The sequence below is a fragment of the Sus scrofa genome, chromosome 12, assembly GCF_000003025.6.
Source record: "Sus scrofa isolate TJ Tabasco breed Duroc chromosome 12, Sscrofa11.1, whole genome shotgun sequence".
Taxonomy (NCBI): Eukaryota; Metazoa; Chordata; class Mammalia; order Artiodactyla; family Suidae; genus Sus; species Sus scrofa.
The window spans coordinates 11,286,058-11,302,389 of NC_010454.4; the positions used below are offsets into that span (position 1 = coordinate 11,286,058).

The window sequence follows — 16,332 nt, forward strand, 5'->3', positions numbered from 1 at the left end:
ATATCTGGAGCTTTATGTTTCTAAATCTATGATAAATGATCTATAGTTTACTATTTATTCAGGAGCCCTTAGTGCCTGCCAAAAAAATCCGTGTCATAATGAGAGTTGAATTCAAGTTATTTCTAAACCTCTGGGAGTTCCCTTCGTGGCTCAGTGGTTAACAATCCCAACTAGGATCCATGAGGATGCGGGTTTGATCCCAGGCCTCGCTCAGTGGGTTAAGGGCCCAGCATTGCTGTGAGCTGTGGTGTAGGTCGCAGACACAGTTCTGATCCCAGGTTGCTCTGGCTGTGGCATAGAGTGACAGCTATAGCTCTGATTCGACCCCTAGCCTGGGAACTTCCATATGCCACAGTGCAGCCCTAAAAAGCAAAATAAATAAATAAATGAATAAATAAATAACTTCTAAACCTCAAATTATAAACAATTCTATCTTGCTCAACTATATAACATCACCAAATATATAAACATGTTACATAACAATATGAAGAAATCTTTGTACTCTATAAATTATACATTTTAAAAACTGTAATAGAAATACATTTACAAAACACTGGATAACCAGTATCATATATAGTACTATGACTATATAAATTTTTGGCTGTGCCCATGACATGTAGAAGTTCTTGGTCAGGGATCAAACCCAAGCCAACTTAGTGACAGTGAGCAATAACAATGCTGGATCCTTAACCAATAGGCCACCAGGGAACTTCTGCTATGAATATTTTAAAAGATTAATCTGGACACAGCTTGCCAAAACCATCATAAAACAGTTGTTTTGGAAACTATTAATTTGTATTTTATTGAAATTGTGTTCACGAGCAGGGAAATGGGTACCAGAAGAGAAGGCCATCAGAATAAAACAAAGGAAGGGATTTTTAAAAAGGATAGAGTTTGCGTCATCTCTAATTCTATTCTGGATGGATCTTGTGCTGGTTTTGTTCTCTCTGTTCCTAGCATCCCCTCCCAGGGGAGGCTGACCGCCACGGACTGCATCCCAATTCTCATCTTTGATGGGTGGCTTCCAGTTGGGTTTGAACAATCCAATAGAAGGTAGCAACAAGAGATGAGAAAGTGGAAGCGAAAGGTCAGAGGATCTCTCACCTCCTCCTCCTGTTTTAGTTTCAGATCTCTAGGAGCAGCTGTATCTTTCCAGGCCTATAGTCTTTGTTCCCCTCCAGTTACGTCCACCTGCTTCTGACTGCCCCTCTTAAGACTATTCACCCTAGGAGTGTCTCTTTCTCATTTAGTCCACACTCAGTCTCCAGCAGTTCATCAAAATTACCATGTAAGTGTTTGCTCCTACCGGTTTATGACTAGTGACTTCTGCTATAGGTAAGCTGATCTTGGCTATCATTCTCTACATTCACTTGTGTAAAAGAGTAAGAAATATGTACCTTGGGCTTTGCCCCTGGCTTCTGCTCGTATTTGGTCTTTGAGCTTCTAAACGCTTGTAATTTCCTGAACAATGGGAGTATTTAACACAAAATTCCTAAATTCCTTGGAATTTCCTGGGTGATAGAAGCATCTTTTATTCTAAAGAGGCAGTTCTTGGTGGGTTCCTGGATAGAGGCTGGTCACAAGAAAGACCAAGCTATGATTTAAAACTTGGTACTTTCAGCCTCAACTCCCATTCTTTGGAGAGGGGAGAGGGCCTAGGAATTGAATTAATAATTGAGCATGCCTACCTTATGAAACCTCCATAAAAATGCCAAAGGTACTGAGTTCAGAGAGCCTCTGGGGTGGTGAACACATCCACGTGCCAGGAGAGCGAGGCACCCACACTCCACAGGGACCCAAGCTCCTGTGCCCAGCACCCTTCCAGACCTCACCCTGTGTATCCTCCTCTGGCTATTTATCTAAATCCCTTTTCTTAACTGTTTTATATAATAAACTGGTAAATGTAAGTATGAGTTTCCTTGAGCTCGTTGAGCTGTTCTAGCAAATTATTGAAGCCAATGAGGGGAGTCATGGGAAGCCCAGTTTATAGCCGGCTGGTCAGAAGCACACGGGGATCACCTGAGGACTTGCAATTAACATCTCTAGTGGGAGTAATTTTGTGAGACTGAGCCCTTAACTTGTGGAATGGGACACTGACTCCAGAGCGCTAGTGTTAGAACTAAATTGAGGAGTTCCCGTCGTGGCACAGTGGTTAACGAATCCGACTAGGAACCATGAGGTTGTAGGTTCAATCCCTGCCCTTGCTCAGTGGGTTAACGATCCGGCGTTGTCGTGAGCTGTGGTGTAGGTTGCAGACGCGGCTCGGATCTCGCGTTGCTGTGGCTCTGGCGTAGGCCGGTGGCTACAGCTCCGATTGGACCCCTAGCCTGGGAATCTCCATATGCCACAGGAGCGGCCCAAGAAATAGCAAAAAGACCAAAAAAAAAAAAAAAAAAAAAAAAAGAACTAAATTGAATTGAATGCTCCATCACCCAGCTAATGCTGGAGAATTGGTCACTATGGCAAACTGATGTTTGGTGGTCAAATGCGCGGTGTGGGAACCGAAGAAAACAGTCATTTTCCTAGATATTTGGTGTCAGCAAAGTAGAATTTGGAAGTAGAACAACTGGCTCATGGAGACTTGTGGGTTGGGAAGAGAAAATATAAAAGGGTAGGGGATAGAGAACTTTGGAGCCCTGATTGTTCCCTAATCACTCGTGGGATAAAACAGCAGCTGCACTTCCATCAGTTACTGAAGGTGAAAGTGACCCATGGAGTTGGAGATGAGAGGAGGCGCAAATCCTGGGAAGCTGGCTCACCGGATATATAAGGAACAATAAGCAGGCTAATCATATTATCTCCCCAAGTCGTCATCATCTGTAATAGCTAAGATGAGAGAAAGGTTGAGTTGGACCTTGATGCTGGACCAAGCTCAGATTTGAGTAGCCTTAGCTCTGGCCACCAACTTCAAAGCTGCCTGCAAAGGGAAAACCTATGCCAAGAAAGTATCTCTGAGGCTTCTCATCTCCAAAAAGAAAGGCAGCATGGTGAAGGAAAAACAAAACAAAACAAAAAACGAGAAATGACTGAAGCTGCAGGTACAGTGCGAAGGAGTTGTCTCATTGCATGGATTGGTGTCATGAGCTTCCACAGAGCTTTACGAAAGTGCATCGTAAAAGCAGCGCATCTGGTTTGAATGCTGCAGTTGGGTCTTACAGGACCTGCAGCTCCCTATTGAACCATCTCAGATGGCTCGTTGTGATCTGGACACACAGAAGGTTATTCTTGAGGGAATGGCCAAACTAGTGGACTGGATAAAAGCAGCCGTAAAGTGCATTTATCCTGAAAAGCATGAGTGCCCAACTCCCTTGAGAAATGCCAAGTGGGACATCTCAGATGAAGCAGTCGATATGCTCGGAATGCAAGTAGGATTGGTTTTATATGACTGGGACATTCATCCCCTGAATATGCCTGTTACCAGGTTATGGTAAATGCAGTGATTAAGCAGGGGCGGGGGGGGAGGGTCCCTATTACATGGACACCCCATTGGTATTACTTTTGCAAAATCCAACAGTCTGAGAAGCTTTATCAGATTTGCTGCCTTGGAATTCCCACTGTGCTGTGGTGGATTAAGAATCCGACTGCAGTGGCTCAGGTCACTGTGGAGATGTGAATTCAAACCCTGGCCTGGGAACTTTCATGTGCCATGTGTGTGGCCATTAAGAAAAAAAGATAGGCTGCCTCATTTTCCTCATATGGATCTTCCTGGTACATCAAGGTCACTAAAGTAATTGGGGAAAAAATGAGGAGAGACAGAAAGGAGAGTCAAAGAACTTGACCTAGGAGGGGAAGGTCTTTAGATGGTTATTGAGAAAGTGCAGGAATGTGGTGGACATTGGTGGAGTTGAAACAGAGGTGTTGATGCAGCACTGTCGAAGGTTGGGTGGACTTGTGGGACCCACTGCCGGTCCCCGACACCAGAAGACCCCAGACAAGTCCACTCCATCTACCTTAGTTTGGAGGAATTTAAAAAACCAGAGGGAAAACATTATTATGAAATATCCCACCCAGAATGGTCTTGGTTAAGCAGATTAATCAAGGTAAAGATTGAGGGAGAGGCTTGAGTGTTCTGGTCCTACCTGCTGGGGCCAGGGAGGAGGAGGGGACGAGACTCGTCTGGGACTCCTTGACACAGGAGCCCAATACACCGTCATTTGTAACCTGTTGGTGAAATCTTAATGGCAGCTAAATTAGAGGGAGGATATGGAGATGCAAAGTTGATGGGATTAAGGTAAAAACTGAGATTTTTGAGCAAAATTTATGGGAGGTGAGTGGGTCTTCTTCACCTGACTGTATTGTTGGGATGGATATTATTAAGATAGATATTCTATCTGACTGGAGGTTGCGTTCTCTACCTAATATTATCAACAGGAAGCTTGAAAGTCCGCCCTCAGACCTGTCTGAACTGGATGCACTAAAATGGGAACCAAGGGAGCTGCCAAAACCCACACAGGTAGGTAATTTAAAACAATATAGACTAAAGAGATGACCATTTTAATTAATGACATGCTTGAAGCTGCCTGCTGGTCCCAACATATTCTCTGGAGAGTAGCCCTGTGTAGCCCATGACAAAGGCTCGCAGCCCTTGGAGACAAAACAGTGTGGCTATTGTATCCTTACACATGAATTATGCTTTAGTTTATCAATCAGCTTTTGCCAGACCATTCCAAAACTTACTTGCTGAAGTTAGCACTCTTTTTTTAGCTTTGTTTTCTTGTCTTATTTCTGGCTTCTGGGTATTTATTTTTCTTTGAATTTAATCCCTGTTTTTGTTGTATTTTAGTCATCCATTTTAAAATGGGAGTGAGGAAAACCCATCAGTAGTTCAACCACTGATAGAAATCCTGCTATTGTCTTTAAAATCATACTGTGTATTACTTTAGTGCAAATAACCAGTTGAAAGGTAACTAACTGGCCCAATATTTTCTTCAGCTTTTTAAAGTTTTCCATTAAAGTAAACCAGAAAACTTGCAGAAGAGACTCCTGGGGGGTGATTTAGAAGAGTAATGATTGTACACTGTGAACAGATACTTTCAGAGGACTGAATACATGTTTGTCTGAAGTTATCATTTGAATAGGCAAAAGGGCTGAGCATCTGAGCTTCTCGGGTAAGAGTAATAATTTCTACGAAGGAACAAAAAAGCTCACGCAAAATTTAAGGTATGTGGATTTCATCAAATAATCTGAAAAACAAATCTAGGAGAGATTAATAGCCAAAGATGTTGCAGGGTGAGGCTTGGACTTCGTAGTCTCTGATGGAGAAGGAGCTGAAATTTCCCAGGCTCTAGTCAGGCATCCTGCCCTGGGATTTTGCACAAGGCCCTGTGATGTTAGCCCACTGTCAACAAAGGTTGAGGAGGAATTCAGTGGCAGTAATGCTTAGTTCCTTCAAACCCAAGAGCTGTGTGCAGCTTTTGCTAAATCTACCTATAGCTTGTAATTGATGGTGATGGCCAAGGAGCCCAAAGCTTACCAGTTAGGCTTATATGAAGTAAAAATAGAGAGAGCAGCCCGTGTAGAGCCAATGACTTTATTTTCTAAATTCAAAATTAGTGAGTATAAGTAACACTATTAAATCATATTTAGTTATGCATTTGGCAAATCACACTTTTCAAAAATGAAATAACAAAAACATTGCACAATTCAACCATAGCTTGTCAGTTCATGCATTTTTTGTTTTGTTTTGTTTTTGCATTGTTGTTGTAGTTACTGAGCTACTAGTGCTGAGTGCCTTGAATGTGAATAACTCAGTTTGTCCAATAACTGTATTTTTTTCTTTCTTGCTCATTTTAGTCATTTTCTTGTCACCTTTAAGTAATTCATTTGTCAGTTTTTGTCACTATTGATGCCTTTCTTGATCCACCATTGATTTTAGTTAACAATAGACGATTTTTGAAAATAGGTTATTTTGAGTCATTGGTTCAAAGGCAGACTTCAGTTTTCTCTTTTGCTTTAAGAAGCTCTACCTACTTCTTGAGGGCTCTCAGCGTGATTGGACAACTCCCTGCACATCCAAGGTAAAGGTCTCCAGTTCTCCTGAGAGCTATTGCAAGGCTACTAACACTATTCTCAGTTGTCAAACACATCTGGTACCTGTTCTTAGAATTTGCTTCCAACTTCACAGAAAAATATCTTAACTCTCAGAAGTACATCTGTACTGGATGTTGTCATATTTAAAAATTCTCCCAGCTCTCACTTTCACTTCTTTTTTTTTTCTAATGACAAAAAACTCTCCCTTCCCTTTTTTCAAGTCCGTCCTCTCATCTTAATTCTGGAGTAATCCCTCATTACCCCCAACCCTCCACCCCCAAAAGGGCACCATTCGATTTGTTACTTGCGTACTTCTGTATTTTCAGTATTTCCCTTTTCCCTTTCCCTTGAAATTCTTTAAAACAACGACAAAAAAAACCACAAAAAAACAAAAAAACAAACCCTACCCTTGACCAAAACAACTCATTTTGGCTACCACTCAACAGAAACTTTCCTTTCATAACTAGGTTTCTGGAAAGAATAAACGCTAATTTTGTTTATTTGTTTTGTTTCCTTATATCATGTTCAACAATATATATTTACAACTCAAAGTAAGAGTATTGAGCATCTCTCATGTTCCAGGTTCTGTGGTGTGTACAGCAGTGAGAATTCTGTGGTTTCTTTAGAAGTTTATCATCTGTGGTGGGAGAGAGAGACTTTCTTTAAAATTGGGTGCATACATACAACAATGGCAGTGACCACGGTGTGTGACCGAAGCACCTGGGAGGGGCATCTAATGACGTGGGAGGAGGGCTGGGAAGCCTCCTTGGGGAGAAGAGGTCAGACCTGAGACACACAGGACAAGAATTAGGCAGATGCATATAGTCATTATGGGATGGCCTCCTGAGAGGTGGGGTTCATTCTAGGAGACCAACAGAGGCAAATGAAAATGCAGTGGATTCATTAACTGTCATCTGTCAGAGGAAAGTGAGGTTACGGATACTGTCATCGCCAGAATAAGGTAGGTTCGAGTATGTTTGCCTGCCAGCCATTAGTACATTTGCCTGCCAGCATTTGAAGCTGAGCACCAGTAGAATGAAACACCAGAAAGTTCTCACTTAGAACTTACCAGATCAGAGGAGGAAAATAGAGCCAGAGGAACCTGGAAAAAAAAAAAAAAGGAACAGAGAAAAAACATGATGGGTGTAGGAATGGAGAAACGGAAAACCACTGGAAAGCTTAATTTAGAGACTGGATGAAATGGGTTGGTTATCCTAGGGAGCTACAGCCCTTGTGCAAAGTAAAAGATTTGCAGAAGAGATGAAAGAAACACAAAATCATACTGTTTCAAGAGACATCCTATAGACAGATCATAAGGGGAGGCTAAAATATACCCAAGAAATCAAACTGCACATAAAGTGCAGGAATATGTCATACAAAAGATATTGCAAGGGGGAAAAAAAAAAAGCAAGATCACATAAAACTCCTTTATTATATGTTTAAGAACCAGAGACATTTTTGGACAGTATCCACTGAAACCCAATGCAGGCAGTGCAGCTGGGTCTGAGGAAGGATGAAGGCCAAGAGCAGAAAAGGCCTAGAAGCCAGCAGCCATTCCCTTTCTCTCTATCAGGCAGCTGGGCTGCCACCTTCTCTCTTTGCCGATCAGCTTTTCATGCTTTACGTGACACGACACAGCATTCGAGCCCCATGGTGCCAGGAAAGTAGCCAGGAAAGAATCCAAGGGGGAGATTTTAGCTACATGCAAAGTCCAGCCTTTGACATCCAGAAAGCATCCAGCCCTAGAGATGTTACTGCAAAATACGTGAAGCAAAAGCCAAGGAGAATGGTCTAAGGAGTGCGCCTCGGATGAGAATCACCGAGGGAACAGATCATACACGAATCAGAGGACACGGCACTTGTTATCTGAGCTCACAGACTGAAGGTGCATTTTCACCCAGGTTCTGTTACTCACTGGCTGCTCAATTTGGGCAATAAACTCAGGGCTTCGCTTTTCTCCTCTGTAAAGTGGGAGTGATTGGAATAATGCCTACCTCATGAGATGATTATGTGGATTAAATGTGTTGATATTTAAGGGTGCCACGCTTATAGTATCACGGTGGTTGCTCAGTAAGACATTATGCTATAAAATCAGTGCTTTTCACTTTTGAAATCCCATCAGGACCATTTTTTTTAAATTGCCAAGCTGATACTAAAGCTTATTTAGAAGCGTGCAGACGTATGACTTGATCAAGAACATATTGAAAAAAAAGATTAACCAGGGTGAGCTTGCTCTGTGACAGGGCTCCAGAAATTACCACGTGGTAAAGGAAGAGGCCAACATATTGAAAGAAAAGAATACAGCCCAGATGCCAACCAGGGCAAGAAGACAGAAGCTGTCTAGTAGGTAAGAAATTCTTCTAGGAAACAGTTACTGAAAAAATTTGCTAAATTATATCCTCTGCGGGCCGAGCGCCAATAGTGCTATTAAATGTGATAACTTTGTATCTTCTGCAGAAGACAGCAGACATACAGAAACAATCAGAGATTTTTTTTTTCTTTTTTAAGTTTGACAGTCTGGTGCATTAATGAGTTCAATCTGCCTGCATTTTGCTGGCTGAGCAATTTCTGGACTCAATATATAATGAGCAAACGAGTAAATATTGAGGGAACGGGACGTAGGTGAGGAAGACTTTGTGTGATTGTCGTGGCCAGAGCAACACAGAGTCTGTTAGCTTTGGGGACTCTACCCATTGCACATCATTTCCCGCCTCAGTCATGTATTCAGGAAGTAATTATAGTGCAAAGGAATTTAACAGACTGACTGCCAGCAAGAAGATGGTGGTGTCTTTTCACCACTCTGGTTCATCCAAAGACCAATTCCATTAATTACAAGAAGTTTTGGAATTGCCTCGTCTTTGACTTACCTGAAATGCTCAAAAAAGAGAGAACAGCAGCTCTTATCTGATAAAAATTTTTCTTGAACAACATGGAAAGCAGGACATGCTAAAAACCAGTGGTTCCTTACAGAGAAAGTAAGTATATTGTCTGAGACTTGTTGCAGAAGTATCAAGCCTGTACCTCTTAGGAATGCAGATATTTTCATGTGGCATTGCTCTAGGGAGTCTCCTATTTTCCAGTCCAGGAAAGATGCTGCAGGTAGCTGGCATGCAGTGCAGCTGAGATGCAGATGAAAATTCAGAGTTCATTTTGCTCCCCTGAATAAAAATTGCATGGCTTCCTTGCAATTTTTCTACATCCAGGTTTTAAGAACTAAATTTCTTAGTGGAAGCTTTTGAGCTCCTTTCTGGCCTGTTTGTATATTTGTAACTGTGACTAAAATTTTTTTTTTCTTTCCTCCTTTTCTCTACTCTGCTCCGAACTGTTTATTTGCCCATGCTTCTTTAAAAGGCTGTGTTGGGGGCCACCTCTCTCCTGAGGACCTTGTGTGAAAAATCTAATGGAGAAAGACTAGGTTCTCTTTGATTTGATAATTCCTCATGTTTTGCTTATGTCCAGCCAGCCATCTGCGACTGCAAACTCCCTGCTGAGGAACTGGCAGGGAGACAAAGAAATGGAAAACTGTAAAGAAGTCGCCATGTGATGTGAGCAGAGAGTTTTTGGCAGCCTGGCTGAATGAAGACCATAATCCTTTTCGGAAATCATTCTAAACGGAACTATTCACAATAAACATGAAATTAAAAGCATGATGTAGTAGTGACCCAAAAGGAATGTGAATTCTTCTCCAGGACATGCAGAGACCTGTGGATGAACTGTTTCTAGATTCTTGCTCCAGCTTTCCTGAGAGTAAGTTAACCTCTAAGATTGTGGTTGTTTTGCGTATGAAAATATAAGGTGCTGACTTCAGATAGGGAATGCCAAACATTTGGATGGAAAGGATTAAGTGTAGTAAGTTGTTAGTGAGTCATTTTGATTTTTCAGATCGTCTGAGTGTTTTGTGCTCTCTGACTAAATAACCCGTTGGAGAACTAAGATTTTTGTTTTCATTTTTACCCTATGACTAAAAACGTATTTGGACACATAACATATATTATCTAATAGACTATCGAATAAATTGAAAGGAATGTGACTTTATGCTGACTCTTTACAAATATGGGCCATTTCCCGAGTTAGTGGAATGACTTATTCTTTTATGTTCATTTTCAGTTTTGCTGTCAGAGGATTTAAAAGCTTTGGAGGGTGCATGATTTTCTGAATTTTTAACTGACTTAACTGGCTTGAGAATATTTTCATCAAGAAATCCGAAGGCAATATTTTTATGGGCATTTTCCATCATCCTACGTATGTAAGACGTTTGATCTGACTTGTGTAAAATATTTATTCTCTGAATACTGGGAATTCTGACTAGAAAGTGACTGGCTTTTTATAGCCACATTATTATTTCTAGATCACACGACTTCCTATTCAGAGCAATCTAAGCTAACTAGACGTTTTGTGCCACTGTCGTGAATAGTACTCATTTTTCTGATCTTTTTTTTCCTGATCAGGATGCGCAGTGGAAAAAACTGATCTTAACAGTCTGACGATCCTAAGAGTTTGACAGTCGTGGCAGTTAGATCACATTAATTATTCTTTATTTATAAATATTTTCCAGCCGCACATTCATCCACAGAAAGAAAGAAAAGTAGATGCCGTGCAAGGAAGATGTTTAACCCTTTCAGATACCTTGGTTCACTGTGGCGTTGATTGCCTAATTAGAAATGCTCCATTTTGGCTTTGGTTGGGGTGGGTCTCGAACTGTCCCTGTCTGCTCTGATGACATCCGTATCAGGAATTCATCCCCATGGCTTCTGAATCCCATCCTTCATTCCCGGACACTTCTGAAAACACGAATCCGTGCCCTCTTCTATTCTGTGAATGAGGCGCATCATGTAGGGAAGCTCCAGCCGCTGTTTTTGTCCCAAAGCCCTTGTCCTGGCCTGACTTTAGGCTTTCCTCCTGTCTCATTCTCAGTCCTTATGCTCTCAGACTCTCCTTTTGTAGGTTTTGTTTGTTTGCTTGTTTGTTTTGCTGCTGTAACAAATGGCCACACACTGAAGGGCTTAACGCCAAGTGAGGTTGAGCACCGTACAGTGTGGGAGGTAAGACGTGGGACCTGAGTCTTACTGGACTAAGATCAAGATGCTGGCAAGGGACAATGCCTTTCTGGAGGAAGGAGGGAGAATTCTGCTCTCTTGTCTTTCAAGACTTCTAGAAGTATCTGCATTCCTTGGCTCATGCCCTCTTTCTCCATCTTCAAAGCCAGCAGCGGACTTAGAACAGTCTCATAACATTGCTTTACTTTTTGACCTCCGTTTCTGCCTCCTTTTTCTATGTTTAAGGACCCTTGTGATGACACTGAATTTGCCCAGAAAATCTGAGGTTATCTCCCTGATTTAAAATCAGTTGTTTAGGGAGTTCCCATTGTGGCACAGCGAAAACGAATCCGACTAGCATCCATGAGGATGCAGGTTCGATCCCTGGCCTCACTCAGTGGATTAAGGATCTGGCCTTGTCATGAGCTGTGGCATAGGTCACAGACTCGGCTCTGATACCACATTGCTGTGGCTGTGGTTGTAGCTCCGATTGGACCCCTAGCCTGGGAACCTCCATGTGCCGGGGGTGTGGCCCTAAAAAGCAAAATAAATAAATACATAAAGTCAGTTGTTTAGTATACACTCACAGACCTGGAGAACAGACTTGTGGTTGCTAAGGGGGAAGGGGAGAGAGTGGGATAGACAAGGAGTTTGGGGTTAGTAGATGCGAACTCTTACATTTAGAATGGATAGACAATGAGGTCCTGCTGTTGAGGGACCCTAACCCTAACCCTAACCCTGAGAGCACAGGGAACTATATCCAATCGCTTATGACAGAACGTGATGGAAGATAATATGAGAAAAAGAATACATATATATGTATATGTATGACTGGGTCACCTTACTGTATAGCGGGAATTGGCACAACATTCTAAGCCAACTATACTTTAATACAATAAATTTTTTAAAAAAATTAAGTCATTCGTCTAGTAACCTGACAGTCAGCTGCTACCTTAATTCTCCTTTGCCCTGTAATGTAATAGATTTGCCAATTTCAGGGTTAGAACAGGACTTTTTTTTTTTTTTTTTTCCTGCCTGCCATGTTCCTCTTCAGTTATTCCTTGCCTTTCAATTATTCTTGCCTTGTTGGTAGGATCTCAGCGTTCCCTGAAATAAACCCCTGGCAGTGCCCCACCTGCTGAGCACCAGCATGGGCCAGCACGTCCGTGGCTTGGTTCCTGCCCCGTGGGTAAGATTTGGATTTTAGGCCATGAACCTAGTAGCTGGAATGGTCAAATAATGGAAGAGGCAGAGATGTGGTTTCCATCCCTCTTCAGTAGGGATCCTTCAGGCAAGGCTTCAGAATCTAGGCATCACAGGAAGACGGAATACTCAGAGCTTCAAGTCTGTTCTGTTTTTCAGGTCCTTTTACACGTTCGCTTTTTTATGGGGGCCCAGGGGGCAAGGAATCCAACGTGGCTGTAGAGGGAAGGAAACATTATTTCGGCTACTTTTTTTTTTTCTTTTGCATTTTGTGTTCTTTCAGATTCCATCCTGCCTATAATACTATCATTTATGGGTTGATTTTTTTTTTCCCCTCATCCTTGCAAATACCCTTTCTAGTAGACTCACCTTCTCTGCCCACATTTAGATGAGGATGCTTGAAAGCTGCCAGAATGGTTCTTTTTCTGCCCCTCACGGGCTTGTGTGCTCCTTGCACACAGTGTCTTTTTGTTTTTGCAAGCACCATGGCGAATATGATTTTAACTATGTTTAGGTTATTGTTGTTTCTGCCATTGGTGTAAAGGTGTTTAACATTCTTTTGTATCTCAGCCTTGGACTTGAAGAAAACAGAGATATCATACCCATGCACATCTCTTTCCCCCCAAACCTCCCTGACCTTCTGTGAGATGAAATCAGACCCTGTGGGTCTGTCTTGACCTTTGGCACTACAGGGCATTTCAAGTGAAGGAATATTGTGTGGGTTTCAGTGCTTTCTGCATAGTTGCAGATTGAATTAACTTGCTCAATCTATTTTAGATTAATATGTACATGTTGGTCAGCAGAGTTGAAAAACCCATTTGTGTGTTTTCCTTAATTGGAGGTGAATTTTAATAATTTGGGTGACTTTTTTGGGAGGTGGGAGAAGGTGTATAAGGCTTGAGGTTAAATCAAAGTCTAGTTTTATCACAAATGGGTATTTCTTCAGTGCTCTTTATTTTTGCCTGTTTTGGTAAATTTTTCCAAGGGAATTGAAGAAATCAACTTTTCACTTCCCCTTTTAGGATATCAGATTCGTTTTTTCCATTATAAACTATTTATTCCCTCCCTTCTGAACTATCCCACCCTACCCATCAACTTGATTCTTATAGACTTTTCCCTTGATCCTTTAATTTAAAAAGAAATACTTTTTGTCATTATATTTGGTCCTCAGAGAGCCTTTCCTGTAAATATGCATGTCTTCCCACTCCCCTGAAAAATTAATTTCCATAGTACTTTTTTGAGAGAATTTCCAATATATTTTCTTGCAACTGTTTTCTTCTTTTTTGAATATCTCTTTACCAAATACTTTTTCTCTACTTCATGTACTTTTATCTCACATTGGTTTTTTTCCATTTTTTAATTAAAGTATAGTTGCCTTTTTTTTTTTTTTAAAGCGCCACGCCCATGGCATATAGACGTTTTCAGGCTAGGGGATGAATCTGAGCTGCAGCTGCCAGCCTATGCTACAGCCACAGCAGTGTGGGATCTGAGCCATGCCTGCGACCTACACCGCCGCTCACGGCCATGCCAGATCCTTAACCCACTGAGTGAAGCCAGGGATCTAGCACGTGTCCTCCTGGATACTAGTCGGGTTCATTACCCCTGAGCCACGATGGGAATTCCCAGTTAAAGTACAGTTGATTTACAATGTCGTGCCAATTTCTGCTATACAGCAAAGTGACCCAAGTCATACATATGTATATGCATTCCTTTTCTTATATCATTTTCCATCATACTCTATCCCAAGAGGCTGGATCGAGTTCCCTGTGCTGTACAGCAGGACCTCATTGCTTATCCATTCTAAATGTAATAGTTTGTATCCACTAACCCCACATTCCTTATCCACCCCACTCGCTCTCCCCTCCCACTTGACAACCACAAGTCTGTTGTTCTCTATGTCTGTCCCACGTTGTTTTCAAGTGCATTTTAATTTTCTTTGAAAATTTGGGACGATTACAACATTTTTCTCTGTATCGTGGAAGATGTTTTGTTCTAGACTGACTTCAATGGGAATTTTAAGGACATTATTTGCTTTTCATTTCCATTCCATTTTTTGTCTTCTTGAATTTTGTTATAGTCATTATGTGGAAGGTTTTAACGCTTTTCTTCTGTATGTTGTAATGATGTTTTCTCTTTAAAAATTTTGTATTTTCTTTGGCTCTTGAGGGTAATCTAGCTTTCCTTATGTTCTAGCACGTGGGGGTCCCTGATAACAACTGCACACAATGAAGCCTGTGAATAAATCGCTAGAGGGAACCCTCCTTAGGGTCCTCCCCGCACTGCTCGATGCTGGTAGCATCTCTGATCTTGCTCTGAAGGGAGAATTGATCCCTTGACCCACTGGTTGAGAGGGAGGCCCCCAAAACTTGGCTACCTGGGTTGTACCACCCTGAGCTGTGTTCGATGAGCCACTTTGCCTTTCTGTACCTCAATTTCTTCCTCTGTAAAACAGGGAGGATAATATCCCAGAGGTTTATTGGGAGGCTTAAACTAATTAAGTTTTATAAAACACTCAGAACTACCTAGAACATAGAAAATCATCACTGAATATAGTTAATGTTGTTTTCTTTCTGATGTCCTATGTTCATACCACTTCCTAGCTCTGTTTCAGCCTTATTAATGAACAGTGTAAAATTCTCTAAAATTTCATGAGATTTTCTATCTACTTGCCTTCGGGTTTGTTGCTATTGGGTTTGTGGTGGTGGTTGTTTTAGTGGTTGGGTGTTTTGCTATTGGGTTTGTTGTTGTTTTCATGGTTGGCTTGGGACTTTTTTGGACTTATTACATATAAAAAATTGATAAAGATTGAGTTCATCTTTTTGGGTTCTTGGCACACAGAATGATTGGGTCAAAGAAAGCATCTCTCTTGTTTTGGTTATTTACTTTCTTGAATTTACAACACCCATGTCATACTCCACCTTGATTCCAATTCCCATTGCCACTAGTCATCATTTTTTAAAAATTGAGTAAAAGATTCTTTAAATTCTAGAGTGCGTTACAATTTTCCAAAGTTTTACAGACATGATTTCATATAATCCCACAATGACACTTTTCCCGCTACCTACCCCTGTGTTGCCCTCCCCTCAGCCCTTTTCTTACTGGTAACCACTGATTTGTTCTCCACATCTGTGAGGCTCCTTTTGTTGTTGTTGTTTTATTCGCCAGTTTGTTGTATTTTTTAGATTCCACATACAGGTGATATCATATAGTATTTGTCTTTCTCTGACTTATTTCACTTAACATAATACGCTCCAAGTCCATCTGTGTTGCTGCAAATGGAAAAATTTCTTTCTTTTTTATGGCTGATATCCCATTGTGCATATATACTATATCTTTATCCGTTCCTCTCTCTCTCTCTCCTCTCTCTCTCTCTTTTTTTTTTTTTTTTTTTTTTTTTTTTTGGCCATGCCTGCAGCCCTGCAGCAGGTGGAAGTTCCGGGGCCAGGGATCAAACCCAAGCCACAGCAGCAACCCAGGCTACTGAGGGACAATGCCAGATCCTTAACCCTCTGAGCCACATGGGATCTTCATTTTTTAAAAACCATTCATCTGTTGACAGTCACTGAGGCTGCTTTCATACCTTAGAAATTGTGAATAATACTGCTATGAACATTGAGGGGCCTTATCTTTTCAAATTAATAGTTTGGGTTTTTTTTTTTTTTGGTGTATACCCAAGCGTGGAACTTTTAGGTCATATGATAGCTCTATTTTTAGTTTTTTGCGAGACCTTCATACTCTTTTGCCTGGTGGCTGCACCAATTTACATTCCCACCGACAGTGTACTAGGTTTCCCTGTTTTCACATCCTCGCCCACATCTGTATTTGTGTTCTTTTTGATGATGGCCATTCTGACCTGCGTAAGGTGGTATCGCATTGTAGGTTTACTTTGTATTTCCGTGATGATTAGGGGTGTGGAGCATCTTTCTGTGTGCCTTGTGGACCATCTGCATTTCCTCTTTGGAAAAATGTCTGTTCAGGTCCTCTGCCTCCTTTGTCATTAGGTTGGGTGTTTTTGATATGGAGTTGTAGGAGCTGTTATGTATGTTTGATGTATGTTCAACTG

The 16,332-nt window shown here is 41.4% G+C and overlaps 2 protein-coding genes across 3 annotated transcripts in view; both read left to right on the plus strand.

Moving 5' to 3' along the window:
* Window positions 1–16,332, plus strand: part of ABCA6 (ATP binding cassette subfamily A member 6) — a 144,094-nt gene that overhangs the window by 60,990 nt on the left and 66,772 nt on the right. The window lies entirely within an intron of this gene.
* The window catches only part of LOC100520216 (ATP-binding cassette sub-family A member 9), a 64,801-nt gene continuing 57,140 nt past the window's right edge, over window positions 8,672–16,332 (plus strand). Inside the window, exons 1-2 of one of the 2 annotated variants that reach the window (XM_021068115.1) lie at window positions 8,672–9,005; window positions 9,490–9,777. The gene's annotated coding sequence lies outside the window, so the exon portion shown is untranslated. The remainder of the gene's footprint in view (window positions 9,006–9,489; window positions 9,778–16,332) is intronic. The other variant, XM_013980819.2, reaches the window with a different exon arrangement.